Source organism: Branchiostoma lanceolatum, chromosome 7, assembly GCF_035083965.1.
Source record: "Branchiostoma lanceolatum isolate klBraLanc5 chromosome 7, klBraLanc5.hap2, whole genome shotgun sequence".
NCBI classification, from domain to species: domain Eukaryota; kingdom Metazoa; phylum Chordata; class Leptocardii; order Amphioxiformes; family Branchiostomatidae; genus Branchiostoma; species Branchiostoma lanceolatum.
In genome coordinates this window covers 1,915,914-1,927,941 of record NC_089728.1, presented here as the reverse complement: position 1 = coordinate 1,927,941, position 12,028 = coordinate 1,915,914, and the positions used below count along the sequence as shown (strand labels likewise).

The 12,028-nt window shown below is 41.2% G+C and overlaps 1 protein-coding gene and 1 long non-coding RNA gene across 2 annotated transcripts in view; both read right to left on the bottom strand.

The window, feature by feature from the left end:
* LOC136438622 (uncharacterized) overlaps positions 1–12,028 on the bottom strand; it is a 57,480-nt gene that overhangs the window by 25,624 nt on the left and 19,828 nt on the right. The window lies entirely within an intron of this gene.
* Positions 6,378–10,138, bottom strand: LOC136438524 (uncharacterized). Its single transcript, XR_010756442.1, has 2 exons — positions 9,821–10,138; positions 6,378–6,817 (listed from the first exon to the last, which is right to left on the bottom strand). It is a non-coding gene; the product is annotated as an uncharacterized lncRNA (long non-coding RNA).

The following is a 12,028-nucleotide window of genomic DNA, read 5'->3' as shown; positions in this document are numbered from 1 at the left end:
TGCTGAAAAGTACGTCAAGTGGCACGAGCTACCTGGCAGGTGAGAATCAAATCACCCTGTACTTCCAGTGAAAAGAAAATAGAGGATCATCTGGGGAATTTAGTAGAATACTGAATGCTTTTTGATGCGCACGGGACTAGTGGGTACTTATCGTATACTGTAATAAGTATTCGCTTTTTGTATCATCTATCTGGAATTTAGGACTCCTTTAATCTTTTGACATTGTACAGAGCTTGAAAGCGTTGCTTGTTGTATCTCGCCTATAGAACAAAAATGATTTCTTTCAAATTCGGCTGGCATATTTCTATATGCTCATGCTAATTTTGTACCTGAGATCATATTTCGTTAATGAAATTCTTAAAACATATTTCATTTAAGCGTCCAGAAAGTGATACAACATGAAAGGTTGTTTTGCAGACTCCCATGGAAAATTATGTCTATGCACTACAAGTACTGTACATTGAAATCTATAGTTCTGGACTGAAAAGATGAATCGTCGGTTGTTTGTAAATATATGCAGTCAAACGCACTTAAAAGGATATTGGACGAATGATATATCGAAAGACATTTTTTTACTATTGTTTTACTTTTTTGGGAAGGTTATCTGACGAATGAAAGGTTTTTAACTCGGCAGAAGACGACAAAAACACTTTCCGTCGGGTTCATTTTTGCAGTTCTTACGTTTGTCGCTAGGATGAAATAAATCGGTTTGTTTGGCCAATATCTTCAAGCAGAAAAACGGAACAACAAAACTACTGACAGCACAGATAGATCAGCATATCAACTTACTTTTGTGAAAGTTTCATGGAAAAATATTATTTCTTTCTTGTTTTATAAAGGAAAACGCACTTCGGCGAGTTGCGGTAGAAAATCAAGCTAGAAAGTCCGCCCGGAAGATAGCAGGTGGCACGCGGCCTAGCTTTGCGCGAGACTGGAACATCTAGCTAGGATTTAATATCTCACTTAGAATACAACGGATTTCTTTCAAATTTGGATGACGTATTCATGAAAGCATACTTAGGCATTGTATGGATTCCAAAGTGATGAGTACAATTGATTATGGAGTAATAAACAGTTGAAATTTTGACCATAGATCATATATTCCTGTCACAAATGCCAAATAGAACTTCGCATTTCTCCTGAAGAATTGAGTGCAAACACTCAGCAAGGTAGTGCTAATACCATCGAAATGTCCTTGACAGAGTTATATGGATAATATGTCTATTGCATGATGTAAATCCCTAACGCTACATCATTTTTCCAATATGCCGCACTTTTTAGAGTGGGAATTTTGACCGTGCCCCAAAATGATAGATTCATGGCCTATATCTTCAAGCAGAAAAGCGGAACAACAAAACTACTGACAGCACAGATAGATCAGCATATCAACTTACTTTTGTGAAAGTTTCATGGAAAAACATTATTTCTTTCTTGTTTTATAAAGGAAAACGCACTTCGGCGAATTGCGGTAGAAAATCAAGCTAGAAAGTCCGCCCGGAAGATAGCAGGTGGCACGCGGCCTAGCTTTGCGCGAGACTGGAACATCTAGGATTTAATATCTCACTTAGAATACAACGGATTTCTTTCAAATTTGGATGACGTATTCATGAAAGCTTACTTAGGCATTGTATGGATTCCCAACGGATGACCGCAGTTGGTTATGTAGTAACTAGCAGTTAAATTTCCGATAAAAAATCATACATTTCTAGCAGAAATAACAAATAAAACACCTTTCTCCTGTAGGATTTCATGTATCTCGCCTTGAACAAAATGTACGTTCAGGGCGGCCCCTACCTCCTGTTTATTTCATTAAAATGTACATTTCTGTGACCGGTATGTCTGGACAGACTCAATGACACCTTTATTGGGCGAATTCGTTAACGTCTTCGAAATTCACAAAAATCTAATTTTTCATTCAGGGGGCCCCCCTAGAGTTTATTCTATCAAACTGTACATTTCTGTGACCGGTATGTCTGGACAGACTCAATGACACCTTTATTGGGCGAATCCGTTGACGTCTTCGAAATTCACAAAAATCTAATTTTTCATTCAGGGGGGCCCCCCTAGAGTTAATTCTATCAAACTGTACATTTCTGTGACCGGTATGTCTGGACAGACTCAATGACACCTTTATTGGGCAAATTTGTTAACGTCTTCGAAATTCACAAAAATCTAATTTTTCATTCAGGGGGGCCCCCCTAGAGTTTATTTCATTAAACTGTACATTTCTGTGACCGGCATGTCTGGACAGACTCAATGACACCTTTATTGGGCGAATTCGTTAACGTCTTCGAAATTCACAAAAATCTAATTTTTCATTCAGGGGGGCCCCCCTAGAGTTTATTTCATTAAACTGTACATTTCTGTGACCGGTATGTCTGGACAGACTCAATGACACCTTTATTGGGCAAATTTGTTAACGTCTTCGAAATTCACAAAAATCTAATTTTTCATTCAGGGGGGCCCCCCTAGAGTTTATTTCATTAAACTGTACATTTCTGTGACCGGTATGTCTGGACAGACTCAATGACACCTTTATTGGGCGAATTCGTTAACGTCTTCGAAATTCACAAAAATCTAATTTTCCATTCAGGGGGGCCCCCCTAGAGTTTATTTTATTAAAATGTACATTTCTGTGACCGGTATTTCTGGATAGACTCAATGACACCTTTATTGGGCAAATTCGTTAACGTCTTCGAAATTCACAAAAATCTAATTTTTCATTCAGGGGGGCCCCCCTAGAGTTAATTTCATTAAACTGTACATTTCTGTGACCGGTATGTCTGGACAGACTCAATGACACCTTTATTGGGCAAATTCGTTGACGTCTTCGAAATTCACAAAAATCTAATTTTTCATTCAGGGGGGCCCCCCTAGAGTTAATTCTATCAAACTGTACATTTCTGTGACCGGTATGTCTGGACATACTCAATGACACCTTTATTGGGCAAATTTGTTAACGTCTTCGAAATTCACAAAAATCTAATTTTTCATTCAGGGGGGCCCCCCTAGAGTTTATTTTATTAAAATGTACATTTCTGTGACCGGCATGTCTGGACAGACTCAATGACGCCTTTTTGGGGCAGATTCATTAACGTCTTCGAAACTCACAAAAATCTAATTTTCATTCAGGGCCCCCCTATAGAGTGTATTTCATTGAGATGTACATTTTTGAGATCGGCATGTCTGGACAGACTCAATGACATCTTTGTTGGGTAACATAGTTGATATATAAAACTATGTACAATGCACACACAAGACATTAGAAAAGACGATAGAAACAACATAGCAAATGGGTGCAGCTTTAATGAGAAATGCATTGTGGTATATGTAACATAATATATCATGGAGATACATTCTTGGAAGAAGAGTACCTAAAGTATATGTATTTGATGTAGTACCAGCAGAATTGTACATGGTCTCCAGACTCCAGAGCCATGCAAACATTACTTGTGCCCTCACATGGTCTCTGTATCAAAGAGAGGGGGTATATTCTACCAGTGCTGCATGGAGCCCTACCTAGTGCCTCAGTAGCATGGTATATTTCCTGGTCATGTGTCCTATATGCTGTAGGAGGCACACCAACATTACATATTCTTCTGCACAGTAGTAAGAGAAAATAAAGATAAAGCCTGTGCTTACCCATTTACACAACTGGTGTGCTATATCTAAACCGGTATAGTACATTACCGATGCTCTAAGAGCCATACCAGCATTACCTGTTAGGTGTTGTTGAGTCCCAAGAGCCACACCAATATAATCTGGAAGTTGCCATACCTGTTCCCCAGATCTAAGAACCATGCAAATCTTACCTGGGATACATCAGCCAGGCTATAGACATGATAGAACCTAGAGTCAAACAAATAGTAAAAAGCTGTCCTTGACAGTAACTGTTAACTAGCCATTTAATAGAAAAATCATGTTAGATTCACACTCATAACTCAAATATCTATTCACATGACCTTAAATTCTACATGTAAAAACTAAAATGTTTTAAAAGTTTAAGACTACTGGTAGCATTTTTGGCTATATTGTCAGAACCAAGTAATAGAAGTACCCAACCTTCTGGGACATTTTTACATAAAATGTCACACTATATGTATATGTCTATTATCAAAGTGTATAGGACCATTTGAACTAGAATGTCATAAATGGGTAGGGTTGTAACGAAAATCAACAAATATTTGACCATCTGTTGTGCATGTTGTTACTTTCAAAACAAGTATCCAATATGGGTCCAGACCAGCTATCAAAGCTCAGTTTTACAGCTTACATACTTCTCTATTCACAGAGTGTATGTATACATGTGGGGAAGTGTTTGTCCATTGAAAGTTCTTGGAGGAGGTGACATTTTCTTTAAAAAGATGCCAGAATTAAACGTTGCCCATCGGGAGGCAATATACATTAGCTATATGTCACAGTAGAGAGTGCAATCCTGGGCAATCGGCGACTGTCCTAGGACAGATTGGGATCGGAGTCTGTCCTAGAACCTACGATTATACTACCAGCAGTAAAGATAGCGATCACAATCTGTCCTGGGACAAACAGTGATTCTACTTGGAGAAATTCTGAAAACCATTAGATCAAAATGCTTTGGAAAATATAATTAATCATTGCACAACATTTCAATCAGTTTTAGCACACTACCTACAATCACAATTACTATTTTAGGTGAATAAGTTCATATTTCATAACGGATAAATTCCATGTATGTTTTCTGAAAGAAATTTCTCATCAAGTTATAACAAGGTTAATAATCGGTGAAAGATATCAATTGGATGGTGATCAAATAAAGCAAATTTTGAGGTCTCAAGATGTTACTCAGTGTCTCATCTTTTCAGTACATTTTACTAGTCATTTGCCAAATCTATTCTCCACACAAATATAGACTATTCCAAAATCATCCCATTGCAAAAATGGACTATTCCCAATCACAACATGTGCAAACTTCAAGGGGTATGTACAGGGGGGATAGACTCCGATGATCGCCCAAATTCTGTGATTTTTGTGCTAAGATAGACCATCTCCATATTTTGCAAAGTTGGTATTAATATCCCCCCTACCTTCAGTGTAGTTGGTAATAAGTGATACATGTAGTATATGCAGTTTTTTTAGCAAAGCTAAATAAAATCATGGTTTAAAGAATACTGCTGTTTCCTTTATCTTAGCACTTTTTGAGTTTGAATTAGAGTTTGTCCTAGGGCAGATTTACCGGTAGAATTGCTGATTGTCCTAGTACAGATCCCGATTGCAATCTGTCCTTGGTAGGATCACCGATTGTCCTGAATCGCAATGTCTACTCCTACAAATGTGGTTTTTGTAGAGTATCTCTACAGGGGCTGGCTGTAGATTCTGGCCAGCTGGATATGATATTGACCCCATACATAGAGATCTGCTTGGAGGTAATCTACAATATAGCATGGGGTGTGCTTTAACCTATGTACAGCCTAATACACAGATGTATGGGTGTCCTGGTTAAGAAGCAAGAATAGCACCCAGGCTAACAGCAGTATGCTGTCCACCAGTTTCTGTAGAATATATACTCCACTACTGTATATAGTGGTGCGATGACCTAATGGTAGAGTGTTCACCTTGCACACAGTAGGTGTTGAGTACAATCACCGGCCGTAACATACTGCTTTTTCAGCTTAGCACTCAGCAACTGGGTATGGAAGTTAAACACACAACATCACTAACAGCGGACTAGTCCCCGCTGCAGAGACTTGCAGAAAGTTGTGTGGCCCAAGGACTGCGAATCGGAGAGGCGTGGGAGGACTGTAACTTTAACTAACTGTAAAGCTTGAATTCAATGGGGGAGGGGGGCAGTTATAGCCGACAATAGCTGCCTGTAAGTAACTACATACATACTACAATTGTTGCAGTTGGAATCACAGGCTGTAGCTAATTGCCCTTCTGAGAACAAGGTCAACATTTCAAGTTGACCAGCAATTCAGCCGCAAATATCATCTTGCAACATAATGATTATAATGTTAACTAGTGGTACATGTACTTCCGTAACCGACGGCACAATTGTCTTCATAGGGGCCTACAATCCACCTCACCTCCCAGCCTAGCTGTCGAGATTGTTTTCAGCCTGTAGCATTTTGCACACGACCTCTGTTATAGAGCAGCTACTCTGAAGACAATGGATATTCAACAGGGGCACTGGACAAAAATCCAGTGAAGTGTTCTGTATGCAGAAATATTACCGTTGGTTTTATGCTCGTGGTTTTTGCAGTGGCTGCTTCACTGCGAACATTTCTGTCTTCTGCTGACCTACCCCTTGTCTTAGTGGTACATGTATGTACTAGTATTATACATTGTAGATGTTTTTGAGGCACCAGTTAACAAGGCACAAATAGAACACAGACCCGATCTTCGAACATTGAATACAGATTTATTAAGAATATCAAGCCAAGTCAAAGGCTTAATTTACAGTAATATTCCTTGACAGCTTTTTCGTGTGCAATGATCACACAAGCACTGCCAAAAGCAACTGGTCTGTCTATCTGTAGCATCCTTGTCTTGTTATGGTTTCCGACTGGCTGTCTTTAAAGGCGCCAATACTAGTGTTTTTGTTACTTTACAGTATCTGTATGCGACTACATACATGTATACTGAGTAGCGCCATTGCGAAATCAAAACCGCCGCTAACACTCCATTTTCTACCTACCACAAAAATCAAATCACCGCAAACTTAAGTCCATTTACAGTACTATTTCTGATCTGTCTGTGATTCTACATGTGGCGTCTAGTTGCAGCAGTTGTCCTTTTGATGTACTTCTCAGGCCTCTTGGTATATCCCTTTTCCATGAAGCTGCAAGATAGAACAAATGTAACTTGTAAGTTAAAACTAGATAGCAGTAGATACATAAATCAAATTGCAAGGTACTGGTCTAGGACAACAGGCGTGAATACATGTACATGTACAAATACATTGTTAAATAAATGTACTGGAATAGCAAACAGACAAATGAATGAAGGAGACTCTGCACATAAACTTCCCATGATCAGAAATGATCCCCAAATTATGCTGTTGCAATGCACTTCGAATGAACCTCCAAAATCTTGAGTATCATGAGTAAAACATCAGGGCAGGCCCCCAGGGACACGAATGGGTCCAATATTTTCAAAATTGGAAAGAATTCAAGAATGCAGTCAGAAGCTCTAGCATGTACGGGTCTGTGTTATGTTATGTTATCTTATGTTATGTTATGTAATTAATGCTCTAGCATGTAAACTGATCATGTACTAGTACATATATAAGTTAGTACTAGTACTACGGGTTTACGGAAAAGGCAGTGCAGTCTACCACTCCATCTTTTCTGGCACTTAGAGTTAGATGTACTGTATACAAGTGTACCATGAGTAGTGCATTTACACATGGAATGCTTTAAAACTATTTGAGTGCACCCACATTTAAAATTAGTGCACAGCGATATGGGGAGCATAAAGTGCATGTGCATCCAGTACTAAGTATTTCGAGCCCTGGTGTGTGTGTGTGTGTCAGTGTATGTGTGTGTGTTTGTACAATGTATATAGCTGACAGGCAGTACTAGTACAGCCTACTACCTACCTACCTACCTAGTCCCTTGACCTCCGGGTCGTTGGGGGGACAAGGTAGCAGTGAAGATGGAGATCTGTCTAGTATAGCCACAGGGAAGAATACAATTTATGAGCTATTCCAAGATCAGGGTATGCCAATAGCTTGCTGCGTCATTATAGCATTCTTACATCACATCTGTAACAACTAACATTCTGTTGATATTTACTATGGTGAATGTGAACAGGGCAACAGTTTATCTATAACTTAGTACAAGCATAAGGTGTTGTCTGTACCCCCGGCCCCCATGCATGGAGGCCCCATTGATGGCAATAGCTACATATCATATACATTTCATTCAAAGCAAGGTTATAGGCAGCCTATACTGCAATTCGTTTCTTTTACTTTTACTGTAACTTTATGTTCACTATTTCAACGATTATCACTCAATGTACAGTGAACTTATCATCACCGTGAAAAAAACTTGTTGTAATCATTTATGATTCCTTCACACATCCTCTCTGTAAAACACTTGCCACGTGCACCACCGTGAAGTTAAAGTTAAAGTTAAAGTGAAAATGTCTATTTTCCTTACCCTGAAAGATTCTGCTACCATGAAGTTGATTGAATATAAAGTGAATTAATATTACAGTAACTTCCTTGTTCAAAGCAAATTCATCCACATTTGAATGTACAGTACATCATCAAGGTGCTGCCCCTTCCTTGAGATTCTTAAAAGAGAAGCTTTTTTAATCATTAATTATCACCATTCTCAAGTTCAGCAACATACATCAATAGGTGATTGATTGAATTTTATCACAAACCTGTCAAAAGTGTCATAAGGCTGAATAACTTTCTTGTTTCGTATCTGACCGGAGACCATAGTTGTTGCTTTTACTTCCAATTTCCTATTGAGGCCTTCCTAACGTAGCTATAGGCTGTAACTTGAAATTGCCGAAAGATTCCTTGCCAAATACTACTGCAACATTCGCAGAAAAAGGCAGGCTAGCCAGCTGCCAGGCCAGGCTACCCTGCTAGACTACCGGTACCCTTTCTGGACCTTAACGCTCTGCATGGGAATTTTCCGAATAGTAGAATTTTCAAAAGGAAAACCTGGGTCAATAGCATCCCCAGCTGAGGGTGAATTGGACGAAAGGCAACAGCGTATGATATTGCTGTTTGGTGGGGGGGGGGGGGGGGGGGGGGGGATGTGGTGCTGAAGGAAAAGCCAATAGTGAATACTGAGTCAATTGAAACAAATTCGAATACAATACTCTACTCTACACTACTCTACTCTAATCAGTGAACACTTTCAAAAACAGACTTGGTAAACACACGCTCATCCCAGTAGTCTACAAATACAAAGCACTAGACTGCCCTCACAAGCCTGGAATCATGATCCAGTAGAGGGATGAGCGGCCTAAATTGGAATATGACCTTCCTACCTGGCCGAAAGGATCTACTCTACTGTACTCTACAATAGAATATACCGGTCAACAAATATCAAGATTGAAGGGGAGGACCTTTGTTTACCAAAACATCAAATTCAAAACATGCATATGGGTTTGTATATTTCTCTGTGGGTTAGCATGTGTGAATGTGTTTGCACAATGTAAACATAGTGTTATTTGTGCTGTTATTTGCTTTGATTGCTCTCTCATCCCATTTTTCTGCATTTATAAATATATAAAATTGATAAGCCCATTCACGGTTCCAACTACACATGTGCAGTGTCAAAGGTGAAGACCCCTGGCTTGTAAACAGTCCTCCTCTCCACATTGTCTAGATTTGCATAACAACGCCCAGAGGGTTTTGTTTACGTCTCAGGGGACTTCACCTTTGACATTGCACATGTGTAGTCGCAACCATGAATGGGCTTATTGACACATTTTTCCTCTAGGAAATTCCATTACAGGCCAAGCCCCTATGCATACCCCTGGGGGCCCAGAAAGGGTAACATACTAAGCCTGGTAGGGTAGCCAGCCTGGCCAGCCTTTTCCGCGAACCCATGTGTCGATTCGACTAGTCTTCTTTACGTACTCCAGTTAGAATATTACAAACCATACCTTTTGTGTTTTTGATACATGTTTGATCTGGATGAACGTGGCCAAATTATGAATGAGGCCAGTAACAACAGCAGTGGGCTAAAAAGACCCCCCTCCCTCTTCACACGCACCGGGCATGGTTCGAGCTAGTTAATAGTTGCAGATTATTTAACGAGGATCTGTGCCTATTCAATACAAAAATAATCTGTATAAATGAACCAAAGTTGCTCACCTCACCATGGAACAGGCAGAGTTTTGCTGCTGGACGACCAACGACGATATATGGATCCGGGCGTCCCGATGCGTACCTAAAAATTCATCGTTCTGTACTGCTCTCGTGCACTCTCCATGCAGATCTCGCGAGCTTTCAGTCCTACAGTCCTGTATCTGTGGTGTCGTTCCATGCCCGGAGAGCCACCGTCCGTCCAGAGCCTACTGGTAACCAATGTCTCTCAAGAGCCAGGAGACGTCTCCTGGCCCAGTTATAACTGGCTAACGGTGGTCACCGTTAACCACTTATAACTGTAAACGGTACTTGTAACGGGTGATGTAACAGGTCTGGGATGTGTACATCTCTGGCAGCTCTGTCCGGCTTGACATCCTCTATACAAGCTTACCGCTGACATCCAGCACACGCCTGTGTCCTTGGGGGCAGGTTGTGGTTGGTGCAAGGACATCCGATGATGAGGTGGAGGAAAAGATGTACGCAGCGACAATATCCAACGCTAACGGGTCTGTTTACTTTTCCTGAAAGGATATTATCAGATCGCCCTTTGTCCCTGTTTTCCCTGCGTAAATGAGAGTCAAAATTGTAGCTATTAGATAACCTATGCGTAATGCCTTATCTACGGCATCGTGCATGTACAGAATCTGCCCTCTGAAGTAAAACAGAATACTTACGAAGATTTTGACAAAAGACGACGGTGTTGTTCAGTGGAAACTATTGAACAACTGAAACATCGAAAACTTCGTTATCGTATACTAGTAGCAGTATATAAGATGTTCTTTTTGAAGTAAGTATAAACGGTCATCATCGGTCCTCTGCGCTGCAGGCTACTGTGAGTTTCTTCCAGTTATTCCTGTCGTTGGCTAGTTGAACGATCTTTGGTGTAAACCATCATCCCACTGAGAAGTTGGATGACTCGAAACATCAAACACCATAACTGGTAACATTCGTTCAATGTCACTGTAGTCGCGCCAACAGCTGAACACACCGACACTCAGGTGGCTGGAATCTCCAACAGCACGCACAGACGAAGTAACGCGATCAGCCTCTTTCGAAACCAACTTCCTGTTAACCGGCATGGACAAAAGAAGGACCTGGTACAACCGTGGATCCAATGACTTCCTTTTCCCCCCAGAGAGATCGCTCCTGTGTCCCAGCTTATCTGCCCACGACATGCTGCTGTTGTCGCGCCAAGTCTCCGCCATGCGCCAACAACTCAACAACCCTGAGCCCTTTCCTACATTAAATTACCCGCACTTATACCCTATTAGACAAGAGCGGGGGGCGTGATGGGGAATGATTTAGAAGGGCAAGCGTCGCTGATTGTTTTCTGCGGTATCGAAACCAAGCCTGGATGCCGCCCGGTTTTAGCCTCTACCAGGCTCCACAGGGCGCTAGAAATTGGCCAGACGAGTTAGTCCGCTGTAGAAGTTACAGTTTGCGACCTCTAGATTTATGACCTAAACGATCTTCAGCGCAGAGCCAGCTCCTTTGTACAAATAATGGGGGGATAAATTTGATACTGTTCGTAGATGCAGCGTCCTCACAGGCCCCGTGGATGGCATATTGGACCCTCTCTCCGTAGCCGACTCCCTATTCACCATATCTGGCCAATGTCTACTATTTTCCAGCTATCCGCGGGGCGTGGTAGAGGCTAGCATGTTTTAGCTTTAGTACGCTCTCTCGGGAAGGCCCCTATCCACGCCACTAGACAGTGATCGCGCTGAGCTCTCGCTGCGACCTAAGTTAGATTTAGAATTTGATACAAAATGTATACATGTGAAAGTGTGCTTGAAAAGACAGCAAAATACAGCAAAAGCGTAAAGTGATTCGTTTTCTATCTATAAAATATCAAATTGCTCGGTGGCAGCGAGGTGGCAGCGAGGTCGCCGCCCTTGTGGAATGTGGGTGGAAGCCAGTTAGTTGGCCAGCCGATTTCTTCTCTTTCCAGCCACTTCTCGAGCCTGGGAGAGGCAAGGTGGAAGCGACCGAGAGAGCGCTTTCGGGAAGCCACCGAGAGAGCGTACGTATACTGACCGGCGACCCAGGCAGGAGTTAACCTACGCTCCACGAGAAAAGTACCCGGGAATGATTCATGAACTCTTTTACAAGCCGGATCTTGGAGAGAACTTTTCCCAGCATAAATCAAGTCATCTAACTTTCTATGACATCGCCAAGGTGACGGAATCAATGCATCATCAGGTTCTGTGACGC